Raw genomic sequence first — 12,358 nt, 5'->3', positions numbered from 1 at the left:
TAACAGTACCGTTGAGATTGTAGCAGGTGCACAGGGATGCAAGAGCACCTGGTTCTGGGGATCCCAAACAGATCAGGTTCTGGCCACTTGCCACTGACAAAAATCCAAAGGCAGACAGACAGTGGTGAAACCAGAAAGGGATTTAGTTCGGTGAGACCAACACCAGGAAGACAGAGGTCAAGTGTCTGAAAGCGCTGAAAATACTTCCAGGTTTATACAAGGAAAATGAGGGGCAGAGGTGGGCTAGTACCTGCAGAGGGGCAGTGAAGGTCAAATCTATCAGTGTTTTGCTTAGAGTCAATCATGGGTGGTGTTTTGTGTCTCGGGACAGTGCTTATTGCTTGGGTTGTTTCATTCTCCTCAGAGGTTGCTATGCCCTCAGGGTCTTCCACCTGAGCCAAGAGACTGGCTGGAAAGAACCCAACCAAAGGGGCGCCTGGGTGGCTCAGTCCGTTAAGCATCCGACTTCAGTTTAGGTCATGATCTCCCAGCTCGTGGATTTGAGGTCTACATTGGGCTGTGTGCTGACAGCTCAGAGCCTGGAGCCTGCTTTGAATTCTTTGTTTCCTTCTCCGCTCCTTTCCTGCTCCTGCTCTGTCTCTCTCCCTCTCAAAAACGAATAAACAGGGGCGCCTGGGTGGCTCAGTCGGTTGAGCGTCCGACTTCAGCTCAGGTCACGATCTCACGGTTTGTGAGTTCGAGCCCCGCATCAGGCTCTGGGCTGATGGCTCAGAGCCTGGAGCCTGCTTCCGATTCTGTGTCCCCCTCTCTCTGCCCCTCCCCCATTCATGCTCTGTCTCTCTCTGTCTCAAAAATAAATAAACATTAAAAAAATTAAAAAAAAAACACGAATAAACATTAAACAATTAAAAAAAAAAAGTTTGAGGTCAAAATGGAGGCAGCAGAAGTCAGAAGTCCTCCAAGATGAGTGTTGGCAAGTACCCATTTGTAGCTATAATGGGAAGTTGATCTGGAGAAAGCTGAAGGCTTTCTTGGGGAATAGGTCTTGGAGCTAAGATCCGATTTCAGTTTTACAAGGGCTACCACCACATATTGTCTAATATAATCCTTGCAGCAACAAGGCAGGTACAGAAGTACCCCCTTAACCACGGTTTCACTTTCTGCAGTTTCAGTTATCCACATTCAGTTGCCCTATAGAAGCAGATACACCTGACAAATTGTGAGGTCAATAGTAGCCTAACGCTAAGTTACAGTGCCCATATTTCACCTCACTTTATCTTATCACCTACAAAAGAAAGATGAATATGGTACAATAAGACATTTTGAGAGAGATCACATTCACATAACTTTTATTACAATATATTGTTACGATTTTTATTGTTATTAATCTCTTACTGTGCCTGATTTTAAATTAAACTTTATCATACGTATGTCTATATGGGAAAAAAAAAAACCCATAATATATACAGGGTTTGGTACTACCATGGTTATAAGTATCCACTGGGGTTCTTGGAACGTATCCCCTGTGGATCAGGTGGGACTACTGTATTGGTACATAGAAAACACAGATCTGTGGCTCCTTCCCTCTTTTGAATAATTTATTTGTCTTGGGGAATTCATTTATCTTAATTTTTTCATAAAAAGCTTAGGGGCACCTGGGTGGTTCAGTTGGTTGAGCGTGTGACTCTTGGTTTTGGCTCAGGTCATGATCTCCTGGTTCCTGAGTATGAGCCCTGAGTTGGACTCCATGCTGATGGTGTAGAGCCTGCTTGGGATTCCCTCTCTCCCTCCCCCTCCCCCCCTCCCAAAATTAAATAACCTTAAAAAAAAAACAAGTGTCCAACTTGACTCAAGTCATGATCTCATGGTTCCTGAGTTCGAGCCCCACGTCGGCTCTGGGCTGACAGCTCAGAGCCTGGAGCCTGCTTTGGATTCTGTGTCTCCCTCTCTCTCTCTCTGCCCCTCCCCTGCTCTTGCTCTGTCTCTCTCTCTCTCTGTCTCTCTCTCAAAAATAAATAAACATTAAAAAAATTAAAAAAAAAACCCTTAATATATCACGTCTTAAAACACTGAAGTAAGTACAGATGCTTTATAAATGGTGAAGCTCCTACAAAAGTGCCCGTTACCGTGTGCTAGGCTAGACACTTAATGCGTGCTGACTGGGGGAAACTGAGGGAGTGGTGCAATGGCCTATCTGGAAGTTTATCATTTCCTTCTGCAAGACTGGGAAGTTTTTCCACAGGAGGTGGCTCTGAGCTGTGCTTTGAAAGAGGGGAAGGGTGGATCCTGGTTTAAGAAGTAAAAGCAGCTGTTTCAATAACAATAAGAGTGGTATAGCTAGGGCTGAACCAAAAAAAGGATGGGAACAAAAGAACCTTGACTATAAGCCAACAAATGGATCCCAAAATACTAGGCAAGGGCAATAAGACAGTAAGGAACTATTACCATCTTGCATTCATACACTTCATTTTCACCTGTCAAAACACTTGTATATAAATGATTTCACATGATTTTCATAATACATCTGTAAAGTAGATAAGACAGTCCAGGAAGCAATCGTACAGATTGCTTGTAGTTTTCAGAGATCAGCAAATGGAATCAAAACGTGGCTGTGGATTTATAGTTTGACAGTTGCAATAGTGACTGAATGCCACTTTCCCAAGCCTGGCTCCGTATACCTTTGGCTGTTTCTGAGATAGACAGCTGAGGTAGACAGCACTGGAATCCCATTACATAGTTCCCAGTTGGCAAATCAAATAGTAGAAGCCAGGGGCTGGAAAAACAACCTTCGTGTCAACAGTCAAGATTGACAGGAAAGATGACAAGCTGGCTACCACCATCACTATACAAAATAGTTGAACCAGCAATGTTCCTCTCTTTCAGTAGCTCACACACTTGGGGGACACCATCGGTTTGCAAAATTATTATTATTATTATTATTATTTTAAAGATTTTATTTATTTATTTATTTACAAATGTTTATTATTTTTGAGAAAGAGGTGGAACACGTACTGAGTGGGGCGTGGGCAGAGAAAACGGGAACAGAGGATCCAAAGCAGGCTCTGCACTGACCTCAGTGAGCAGCTGATTGCGGGGCTTAAAGTCAAGAACCTAGAAATAAAACAAAAACAAAGAAACCCCCAACAAAACAACAACACCCCCCCCTCCAGAAAAAAAACCCTCGAGATCATGACCTGAGCTGAAGTCAGATGCTTAGCCGACTGAGCCACCCAGACGCCCTTAAAGATTTTATTTTAAAGTAATCTCTGCCCCAACGTGGGGCTCAAATTCACAACCCTGACATTAAGAGTCACACACTCTACTGACTGAGCCAGCCAGGTGCTCTGAATTTGCAAAATTATAAAAAAGGGCACACACATGAAGGTGAACAAATAATGTGAACAATATAAATTCTGTGTGCAGAAATGAACACGTGCAATACTTGAATATCTATGGGAGTCGAGGAGCCAGAGCTGGAGAACTTTGGGGGACAGGATGGGAAGTTTAATTGGGAAAACTGAGAAATGTGGGAGGGGAAATGTCTTTGGAAGGAAGACGAGTTCAGCTTTTGACGTGGTTAGTATGCTGTGGACAATCCGTGGGTTGTAAATAGCAGGAAATATGGTTTAGGATTTTGAGAGAGAGAGAGAGAAAGAACACTAGTGCCGACAGCTAACATCAGCAGCCTTCTCTGGGACCTCATAGAACACTGTGGCAGGGGAAGGGGTCTGGCAATTGGACAGCTCTCCTTAATGACTTCATTAGACTCATGAACCACAGGAAAGTGGCTTTGTCATTCCAAACTAGATGTTCTTCAACCTCTGGACTTCATCTGGCAAAGGCTGGAATTAAGAGCAATGGGAAGCATCAGGAATCTGAGCTTCATGTCTTTCCTCTCTTAAACTCCTTGCTTCTCAAGGAATACAGCCTGTATTTTGGTTTTAATATTTTGCCACCCACTCATGTTTTTGTCCAGTATGTTTATTCAAATATCCTTCTGTGTGTTCCGTACACAGTAGCTTTTGTACAAATGCACTATTCTAAGAAATTAGGTGCTTTTAATTTTATTTATTAAAAACATTTTTTTAATGCTTATTTACTTTTGAGAGAGAGAGAGAGAGACGCACACACAGTGCAAGTGGGGGAGGGACAGAGAGAGAAGGAGACGCAGAATCCGAAGCAGGCTCTAGGCTCTGAGCTGACAGCACAGAGCCTGACGTGAGGCTAGAACCCAGGAACTGCAAGATCATGACCTGAAGAAGTCGGATGCTTAACCAACTGAGCCACCCAGGTGCCCCACATGCTTTTTATTTTTTATTTTTATTAAACTAAAAATTTTTTTTAGATTATTTATTTTGAGAGAGTTTGTGAGCTTGAGCAAGGGAAGGGTAGAGAGAGAAGGAGAGAAAGAATCCCAAGCAGGCTCTGAGTTGTCAGCACGGAGTCCTATGTGGGGCTCTAACCCATGAACCCCACGAGATTATGACCTGAGCCAAAGTCGGACATTTAACTGACTGAGACACCCAGGCACCCTCAATTTTTTTTTTTTTTGAATTAAGTAATCTCTATGCCCAACATGGGACTCAAACTCAGGACCCCGAGATCAAGAGTCACTGACTAAGCCAGCCAGGTGCCCCTGGGAAGCTAGGTGCTTTTTAAATCATCGAGATGAATAATGATGATGTTGGAGAAAATATCAGTGAAACTGACTCAGGGTGACCAATTCCATTTCATTTAGTAACTCGTTCTCCTTTTTACACGCTTATGACCAAACTGAAGTTTGAAGAGCAAACTATTTGGGAAGTACCTTCATTATCTTCCTCTTTAGGACCACTCAACAACGATCACTGTCAACCCATGCAAGAAATGTGGCAACTAAAGGCCACCCCTACACAATATGTTGCTTTGCATATTATTTCCATAACACACAATTTATTGTAACACATTCCTTTTCTTTCCCCATGGCTGCTAAATCAATTCGGGCTAAATTTTGTGTTAAATCATCCAGCTTCAAGATGGGTAAATTATGACCTTGGGCTACTCTTTTTTCTTGCAGCTGGGAAATCTCTCAGCTGTGTGTCATTTCACCAGAGTTGTCTTTTAAATTTTTTTTTTTTCCAACGTTTTTATTTATTTTTGGGACAGAGAGAGACAGAGCATGAACGGGGGAGGGGCAGAGAGAGAGGGAGACACAGAATCGGAAACAGGCTCCAGGCTCTGAGCCATCAGCCCAGAGCCCGACGCGGGGCTCGAACTCCCGGACCGCGAGATCGTGACCTGGCTGAAGTCGGACGCTCAACCGACTGCGCCACCCAGGCGCCCCAGAGAGTGGTCTTTTAAAAAGAAGTCACAGAGCCTGATGCAGGGCTCGAAATCACAAACTGTGAGGCCATGACCGGAGCCAAAGTCTGACGCTTAACTGATTGAACCACCCAGGCGCCCCACACCAGACTGGTCTTGAAGGTGGGTAGCTCTTGGTGAATTTCTGCATAGTGGCAATGCTGGCTTTAAAAATGCCACAGTTGGACTGTCCAAAAGGTGTACAAACAATCGTATTATTTACAAGTCATCTTTTAGCCTTAACACATGGTGAAGCGTTTCCAGATTCCTTTCCTTGAATCAGCTCAGCAACACCCTTTGTTGTTGGGTCCACACTGCCACTAAGCCTTCAGATGAAAGATGCTTTGGGCACTCCAGCCTCTCCGACACCCGAGAACGGGATATTTTTGGTTAAGTGCTGCCTCCTGGCGGCAGCTCTACTGCCCGACACCTTCCCCTCCTGGTGGAGACCACTTCCTTTAACTGGGGATCTCGAAGCTGATGCAACAGCTTCCCCGAGGGGGCGGGGAGTTGAGACGCCCATCCGAGAGACCCCTCCCCTGGCTCCCGGCGGGCGCCGCTCCCTTCCTCCTCCCCCACGGGACTTTGCAGTCCAGAGTCCCTCCGGAGTTTCAGCTTTGCATCTCGGGGCCGGAGGCGGGGTTGCCAGGGTTTGGGGCTCTGGCCCGACCCCCGTCGGGCAGCCAGCGCGAGCAGGATTGGGAGGGTGGGAAGAGGAAGCTGAGCGTCCCTGGGGCGGAGGACGCGCCCAAGGGTATCCGCAGACACTTCCCTGTCCCAGGGGTAGCGCAGCTGTGCCTGAGCGAAGAGAGGGCAGGGGAGCGGGTTGCATGCCACCTCGGCTCTCGGACCCTGGCACCCTTCCCTCCACCCACCACGCTCCCCTCCTCCAGCGCTTCCTGAAGCCCGGGGAGGGGCGGGGGCTGCTTGGCCAGGGGGAAGGAAGGGAAGGGGAGGCCGGGTGGGGTGGGTTGCTGGTCCCTCAAGGCAGACCCCGGTTTGGCCTCCGTATCCAGACCTGGACGTCGGGGGCGACCAAGCTTTTAAGAGGAGCATTGAGGGTGGGCGGCGGCTGGGTCGGGGTTTGGGAAAGCGAGGTCTCGGGGCTGCGGATACGGAACACCCAGGGGCCAAGGGAAAGAGGGTACTAAAGGGAGCCGGCAGGGGAAGGCGAGGCGGGGCTGGGGGCTGGGGAGTGTGGGAGAAAGGGGCAAAGGTGAGGTCGGCCTGCTGGCTGGACGGGGGCGGAGGGGTGTGGGGCCAGGGTCATGGGGGAGGGGAGAACTGCGGGAGGGCGTCCCCTACGGGGTTTGCGGTTCCACTCTTGAACTCGCCTGCGTTCTCCTGAACCTAAGCCTCGCCTCCCTCTGCCTAGTCGTCGCTGAGCGGCCGTCGCATCTTGCTCTCGCAGCCCGCAGACCGGTCACCTGAGCCTGGACGTGGGACCAAGCGGCCGAGAGCTTTTCGGATCCGGGAAAGCGCGTTAGATGCGGGGCCTTTTGTTTTCCCATTAATGAAACAAGTTCAATCCGAACCATTCTCGGCCTCCCAGTAAAACAAAATGATACCCTCCCATTCCTTCAACCCATTACTGTCAAAAGGAATAAATACTTCCAGATACGACTTGCTTGGTTTAGGAGCCAGAGCAACAGACGCATATAAGTGGGTCAGAAGGGCAAGTTCAAGGACGTTCCCAGAGCCCAGGCTGCTGGGAAATCAGTCTAGGAGGAACAGCATTGTTTATTCATTCCTGTATTCTTCCAGCAATTATTCTCGACATGTGCTCTGCCCTGGGGATACAGGGTGAAGAACGCCCCGGTGGTGCTTTCTTCTAGTGAGGGAGGCGCCCACAAACAGACGAACTCTGGGGGTGGTCGTGCCCCTGAAGAAAGTCCAGCATGGTGAAGGGGTGAAGACCGACAGAGGGAGGAAGTTGCTCCATCACAGACTCCTCAGGGAAGGCCTCTGGTAGTATGGTGTCTAATCATAGACCTGAATGGAATGAGGGAAGGGATGACCGATATCACGGGGTGGGAGTGGGGGTGGGGGGGGGAGGGCTGAATGTTGCAGGCAGAGGGAACAGCAATTGCGAAAGCAACCTCCGAGAGGGGAGCAGGTCTGTTGTGTGGCAACAGCAAGGAGGCCGCTGTGGCTTGAGTGGAGTGACAGTGCATGGGCCAGTGCCATCAGGGGCAGCGCTAGGGCTGTCTTCCTAGGACTTCCCTCATTTGCAACTTGGGCCTGACCCCAGACTGGAATTAAGGGGCAGGCCAGCTGGGCAGCGGCCTGGGTAGAAAAGGGCACTAAATTATCCTTGGGGTAATTCCGACATTTGGTGCCAATGAACTCTTGATTTCTGTCTGGGTCTCTTGGTGAACCGTAAATTGGCTCCCATACACTGACAGAATCCTTGACGACTGCTTACCTGGACTGTTTGTCTCCAGAATAATTTTGCAACGTGCAGGTACAGGCACAAGTTGCAGGGTGTGGCCCCCGAGACCGCCGGCCAGCGTTGTCTAAAGGCAGCAGTCACAGCTGGAATTCTGCAAATGTGCCCTCCAGTGTGAAGTGTCCTTCCCTGAGAGAGCGTTATGCTATTGTCTACTGTTTAAATGGTTTAATATGCCCACCAAGAAACTGCTTCAGAGAGTTGCATTTGATGAATTCATATAATAAGCTCTAATTCTGAATGGAAAGAATGAGGCTTACCGTTTTTATCCCAACAAAATTGGTATTCCTCCACCCCTGCTAAGTAAAACATTCAACAGATATTTAAATGAGCCGGGTCTGAAGGGGTGCCAACTCACTGGCTTGCTCAGGGCGCCAGGGCTGGCTCTTACCCGCAACACGTGCACCCCTTGAACCAACTGGGGACCTGAATTGTGAGTGGGTGCGTTTGCAGTCGGGCATTTGGCTGTACCCCCACAAGTAGTCTTGCTTGGCGTGTCTTGCCTTACATAGGGGCTGAGTTCTGGTGCCCTAATGACGGATCCTATGCCCTCTGCAGGACCAAGGATAGGTCATATATGAGCGGGAGATGACTAGGACATGGAATCAGGAACAGGGGAATGGTTAAGGGCACCAGGAGGGGACTGCCAGTCACTGGGAGAACTTAAGTGCTCAGTAAACATAGGGCAACGAGGAAGTTCAGGGGCTGAGGTGGGGAAGAGGAGGAGCTGAGATTGAGTAGAGAAGGTGCCTAGAGGCCAGCAGGCGTCGAAGTCCTCTGGGTCTGACCGGGCAGTCCCAGCTCCAGCCCGTCCCCTGGCCCCTCCCTGCTGCCGGCCAGAGTCACACATGTGTTTTCCTGTTTTCCATTTCGGTCCCCGTCACCCTCTGCCTTTTCAGCTCCTCGGAGTCAGCAGCTGCTGCAGCTCCAGCCTTAGCTGGCTTCCCTTCCTAGCACCTTCCCCTCCCCCGCCCCCACCCCCTGCTTGCGGGTAGCCCCTCCTCCTCGCACCTGCCCAAAGGTCACGGGACAGGTAAGAGGTGGGAGAGGAGGGACTATGGGCCAGAGGGGGAAGTGCCGGAGGAGGATGGAGTGAGCGTCCTGCAAATTGGCCAACCGGAGACCCAAGAGCCCGTTGTCTCCCGGCCCTGGCCCTGGCCCCGGCCCTCTCTAGGCAGAGCCCTCTTTCTGCCCAGAGACTTCAGCCCTACGCTAATGGGAGCCCTGGCCGCAGGAGTAAACAATTTCTTTCTTGTTTCACTTTTTTTTTTTTTTAAAGGGACTATCGTAGCCTCACTGGAATATAGAAAAACAAATGGAGCACTGGGGAGGGAGGAGCTGAGCTTCCAGCTTGGGGTGATGGGGGAATCTGGCTGCACCACAGTGTATGTGTTTTCTCTTTCTGTTGTTAGAGGGGGAAGCACAGACCAGTGGGAGCTAGGAAGGCAGGACATGGGGTCTCTAGGGGAGAAAGTGTCTTATTCATTTAGCTCTTGAGCTTGACAGAACAGCCAAGACCCTGAACTGTGTTCTCGTTCCTGGAAGAAGTATGCTTTGGCTTTGTCATTCACAGGTAGGGTTTGGGTCCAGGACTCCACTGGCTGCTGTGCTAGGCATGGCATGCTGTGGGCCCTGTGCCCACTTTCCCTGAAACCCTGAATCTGAATCTTCACCCATAGGCTATGAGTGTTGTCCTGTAACCTCCACTGGGTACTCAGGGATGAATGCACCTCAGGCAGGAAGAAGACAGGGTGCTGTGTATCAGGAAGGCCGGTATCTCCTGGGGTGCCGGACTCTACAAGTTTCTCCTGTAAAGCCTGGGGTGGGAGAGCCCTTTGGGAGAGGTCCTGCTGGTCCCAGGCTGCCTGAACGGTGGAAGCATTACCCGAGAGCCAGGCTCTCAGGGAGGAATGTGAGCTGCCAAAGATGGTGCCTTCCTGCCCACGGCTGCGATGCTAAGCAGTGGTTAAGAGGGGGCATCTTTTCTCTGAAGGGCATTCTCCCCTGTCCAGTTTGCACAGACTAAGGAGTAAGATAGGGAACATTCCACTGGCGGCACTTCCTAGTGAGACCGCTAGGGTGTGCTGTCCTGCTGGAGTGTGGGTTTCACCCCCCTCCTCTGGGTATCTGTCTCAAGATTCCAAGATAAAGGACTTCGCTTTTCACATACCCCCAGCCCGGGACTAAACCCTGCACACTGCTTCGCTACTTTCCTCCACAGTTTCCCCTTCCTTTGTCCCACCTTCCTCATCTTTTCTTCATCCCTTTCCTTTATGTTCCATTAGGACATATGCCCACCCCTTGGTGCCAGGAAATTTGGTCTTAAAAGGGCAGGCGGCATGATGTGTTTTTATGTGCCAGGCAGTGGCCATCCTAGCAATAGCATCGCCGCCAAGAAGACTTGTAGTCGCCCCTCATCCCTGCAAAGGGGTGAGAAAGGGGAGGAGCAGGCTGGGAAGGAGGTAGCCTAGGCATCAGGCTGAAGGATGGCAGAGGCTTTCCGTTTAATCTAATCACACCCTCCCCCAGGTTAGGGGAGCCATCGGAAGCCTTTTCCTGTATGAGGGGAAGGCCGGTTGGAACTGGTGGGAGGTAGGGGAGATAGCACAGAGCATGGGCTCTGCTGGCGAGCCCACCTGCCTCCTTCACCGGTTTGGCTCCCCGACTTGTGACTTAGTGCCTCTTGGGGCTGCAGGCAAGCTTGGATGAGATCAAGCAAGCATTGGAGTGCTTAGCAGTATGTCTGGCACCTGATAAGTATTCCATAGATGACAGCTATCATTAACATGAGTGTTGAGGGGGCTGCTGGAAGAAAAGGACTCTCTCCTCTGGAGGGATTTTAGGTATTTGTGAGGATGGCTTAGGAGAAGCTTGATCTCTGGGAAGGGCGAGCTCACCAGAATGCAAAGATGTAGGGTAGAGATAAGCCACCCTCCCCCCACACCCTGGGGATTTTTAGATCTTCCTTCTTAGGTTAACCAAAGAGGGTTAGAAAGGGTGTGGGAAGGGACCGGCAGATTTCAGGATGGATAGGATGTATTTCTGTTGGTAAAAGAGAACCAGAATACCAGACCGAAGTAGATGGACTGTGAAGCTAGAATATGTGATTTCCCAAAACAATGCTCAACTTCTTTGCTCTTGGCCTGTCTATGCAAGATAGCTCAATGAAATCTCATTTCCCCATATTTTTAGGAGATTGGACTAAACTTGTATGTGGGGAAGGTGTTTATAGGAATTATTATTATTTTTTTAAGGATGAGAGGGCACATGAATGGGAAGGGGATGCAGCCAGAGGTTTGAGTCATTTTCTTTTTAATTTTTTTAAAGTTTACTTATTTGCAGAGAGAGAGAGAGAGAATGAGCAAGCAGGAGAGTGGCAGAAAGAGAGAATCCAAAGCAGGCTCTGCACTGCTGTCAGCATAGAGCCAGATGCAGGGCTCGAACCCATGAACATGAGATCATGACCTGAGCTGAAATCAAGAGTCAGACGCTTAACCGAATGCACCCCAGAGCCTCATTTCTTGACCTTGTTGCCTTGGAAGTAGATTGAGGCTCAGCTTTGGGGTTGTGGCTCAAATTTGGGGGCAGCCATCCTTTGCTCTGAGGGGAAGTGTGCAGAGTTCTTCTCTTAGGAGGCCCGTCACGAGGCATGGAGACTGCACTTACACTTCCTCTAATGTCAGCATGGGCAACAAGCCTTTGTGGCACCCTGTGCAATCTCCCCGCCTTGCCTTTCTTGTTTGGGGCGAGGGGGGAGTGGGGCTAGGGTGGGGCCTGGAGGACAGAGGCTTGTGCATTCCTTCTCAGGCCACCGCCCCGTCCTCAGCTAATTTCCTCAGGGCCAACTTCCCTGGGGCTAAAGAAACTGCACCCAGTGGACTGTCATTTCTTCTGGGCCCTCAGTCCTGGAGCAGCGCTGACAAAGGAGATTCCTGAGAGAGCGCCTTCTTATCACAGAAAGTGCTGAGCCAAGAGCTCCAGGCTGCCCCTTTTGCAGATGTGAAAGGCCAGTGAACCTTAGACCCAGACAGTTGCTTAACACTCCTCTCCCCCTCCCTCACTCCCTCCTCCTGTCTTGACCTCTCCATTTGATTTAAATCCATAAGCATTTGCCTGGCCTTTCCTCTGACTGCCGGCTGAAAAGGAGGAGTGGTCAGGCCATAGTGCCTGGAGGCTGTGGCTCCCCAGGACTGCCACAGCGGGAATCTGCTGGAACCCAGGTTCAGGGAGTGAGTGTGCTTCCCGCCCTCCCCTCACCAACCCCCTCCCCTCGCCCACCCCCTGTGCTGCTTTGCACTGTCCAATCACTTCCTCTCCCCAGTGCCCCAGTCCCTAGCACCTCTCCACTTGGTCCGCCAGCCTCTCCTCTCTTCCTCTCCGCTGTCTCCCACTCTGCAGTGCTCTCGGGCACCTGCTGCCGCTTTAGCTACTTGCCTCAGCTTTGGGTCTTTGGGTCTCAGCTCTCCAGCTGCAATTCCTGGGCGGGGGAGCCATCATCAGCTGCCTCCCATCATCCCTAGGTTGGATCACCCTTTTCCCATTCATACCTTTTTGGGTGATGCACCTATGCTGACGTGAGGGATTGGACAGCAGGAGGCTGGGACACTA

The 12,358-nt window shown here is 50.2% G+C and overlaps 1 protein-coding gene across 4 annotated transcripts in view; it reads left to right on the top strand.

Annotated features, from left to right (window-relative positions):
- The first annotated feature begins 8,605 nt into the window (after window positions 1-8,605).
- The window catches only part of SLC7A7 (solute carrier family 7 member 7), a 33,275-nt gene continuing 29,522 nt past the window's right edge, over window positions 8,606-12,358 (top strand). Inside the window, exon 1 of one of the 4 annotated variants that reach the window (XM_045450342.1) lies at window positions 8,606-8,783. The gene's annotated coding sequence lies outside the window, so the exon portion shown is untranslated. Of the gene's footprint in view, window positions 8,784-11,579; window positions 11,980-12,011; window positions 12,271-12,358 lie in introns of those variants that run through there. The other 3 variants (XM_045450343.1, XM_045450341.1, XM_045450344.1) reach the window with 3 other exon arrangements.

Source organism: Leopardus geoffroyi, chromosome B3 (genome assembly GCF_018350155.1).
Source record: "Leopardus geoffroyi isolate Oge1 chromosome B3, O.geoffroyi_Oge1_pat1.0, whole genome shotgun sequence".
Taxonomy (NCBI): Eukaryota; Metazoa; Chordata; class Mammalia; order Carnivora; family Felidae; genus Leopardus; species Leopardus geoffroyi.
The sequence above is the reverse complement of the archived record's forward strand: the minus strand, read 5'-3'. Positions and strand labels throughout refer to the sequence as shown.